Source organism: Otolemur garnettii, unplaced genomic scaffold, assembly GCF_000181295.1.
Source record: "Otolemur garnettii isolate 467f Iridium unplaced genomic scaffold, OtoGar3 scaffold00135, whole genome shotgun sequence".
NCBI classification, from domain to species: Eukaryota; Metazoa; Chordata; class Mammalia; order Primates; family Galagidae; genus Otolemur; species Otolemur garnettii.
The window spans coordinates 5,411,875-5,414,292 of NW_003852530.1; positions in this window are offsets into that span (position 1 = coordinate 5,411,875).

The following is a 2,418-nucleotide window of genomic DNA, read 5'->3' on the forward strand; positions in this document are numbered from 1 at the left end:
AAAAAAAAAAAAAAATCAATTAAACAGGGTGGTGCCTGTTTATCAGTGGCTAGGGCACCGACCCCTTATACTGAGTGTGGCTGGTTGGAACCCAGCCCTGGCCAAACTGCAACAAAAAAAGCACCAGGTGTTGTTGGTGGGTACCTGTAGTCCCAGCTGCTTGGGAGGCTGAGGTAGAACTGTGTAAGCCCAGGAGCTAGAGGTTGCTATGAGCTCTGACATTACGGCACTCTACCGAGGGTGATAACGTGAAACTCTGTCTCAAAAAAAAATGAAAATAAAAAATCAATTAAATAAACAATAAAAATAAAATTAAATAAATAAAAAGTCTCCACTGTACCCCATGATAGTATTAATGTACACTGTTACGATTTAATAAAAATAAATAAATAAATAAAGTCTCTATACTCGTAATTCTGTATTCAGTTTTTTCTTTTTTTTTTTTTGAGACAGAGTCTCACTTTGTCACGCTGGGTAGAGTGCTGTGGTGTCATAGCTCACAGCAACCTCCAATTTTTGGGCGTAACTGATTCTCTTGCCTCAGTCTCCTAAATAGCTGGGACTACAGGTGCCCACCAAAACACTTGGCTATTTTTTTTGTTGTTGCTGTTGCAGTTATTTTAGCTGGCCCAGGCGGGGTTTGAACCCACTACCTTCAATGTATATGGCTGGCACCATAACCACTGTGCTACAGGGGCCGAGCTCTTATTTAGCTTTTTTATTTAAGTGTTACTTCACAAGCAAGCGCCCATGTTACTACATATCTTTCATTTTAATAAGGCTGTAATACATGTAGACTTCAAACTTTTGGAAATATAATTCAAATATGATAAAATTCACTTTTTTAAAGTGTACCATTTAGTAGTGTTTAGTATACCCACAAACTAGTGCAACCATCACCACTATCTACTTGCAGATATTTTCATCACTCCCAAAAGAAACAGCATCCACTGGCTGTCACTCCCTGCTCCCACTCCTCATCCCACCTCATAGTCCCTTGTAGCCATTGACCCACTAATATTTTCTGCCTCTATAGATTTGCCACTTCTGGACATTTCTTATCGATGGAGTTATACAAAATGTGGCCTTCTGTGTTCTTTTTATGGCTAAATAATATCCCATTGTATAGACACACATATTTTATTCATTCATTCATCAGTTGATGGACATTTGGGTTGTTTTCACTTTTGTCTTGGGTTGGCCCAGCATTGTTAGATCTCAACACAGTCTAGGGCTCTCCCTATATTCAATCCTGCTGCTTCTCCCGTTTACTGTTCACAAGCCTGTGGATATCTATACACAAGGTTTTTTTTTATTTTTTTTTTAAGAGACAGAGTCTCACTTTGTCACCCTCGGTAGAATGCAGTAGCCTCAAAGCTCACAGCAACCTCCAGCTCTTGGGCTTAGGCGATTCTCTTGCCTCAGCCTGCCAAGAAACTGGGACTACCGGAGCCCGCCACAACGCCTGGCTATTTTTTTGTTGCAGTTTGGCAGGGGCCAGGTTCAAACCCATCACCCTTGGTATATGGGGCCGGCATCCTAACCACTGAGCCACAGGCACTGCCTTATACACAAGTTTTTGAAGGAACATAAGTTTTCAGTTCACCTAGGAATGAAATAGTTGAGTCATATGAAAACTTATTTTAACTTTTTTTTTTTTTTTTTTTTGCAGTTTTTGGCCAGGGCTGAGTTTGAACCCACCACCTCTGGCATATGGGGCTGATGCCCTACTCTTTTGAGCCACAGGCGCAGCCCTAAAGTTTAACTTTTTAAGGAACTGTCAAACTGTTTCCCAAAGCAGCTACAGTATTTTACATTTCCACTAGCAACTGTGCATGGGTTCCAATTTCTCCACATCCTCACCAACACTTGGTATTGATTATAGCCAATCTAGCAGGTATGAAAAATTGACATTTTGATTTGCATTTCCCTAATGATTTTTTTTTTTTTTTTTGAGACAAGAGTCTCACTTTGTTGCCCTCGGTAGAGTGCCATGGCATTGCAGCTCATAGCAACCTCAAATTCTTGGGCTCAAGCGATTCTCTTCCCTCAGCCTCCTGAGTAGCTGGGACTACAAGTGCCCACCACAACGCCCATCTATTTTTAGAGATGGGGTCTTGCTTAGGCTGATCTCAAACCCGTGAGCTCAGGCAGTCTACCTGCCTCTGCCTCCCAGAGTGCTAGGATTACAGGCATGAGCCACCTTGCCAGGCTTATTTCCCTAATGATTAATGCTGTTAAGGCTGGACATGTAGGCTCACACCTGTAGCCCCAGCACTTCAGGAGGCAGAGGTAAGAGGATCATATGAGGCCAAACATGTCTCTTCTGATCTTTTTTTTTTTGAGACGGAGCCTCAAGCTATCCCCCTGGGTAGAGTGCCATGGCATCACGCTCACAGCAACCTCCAACTCCTGGGC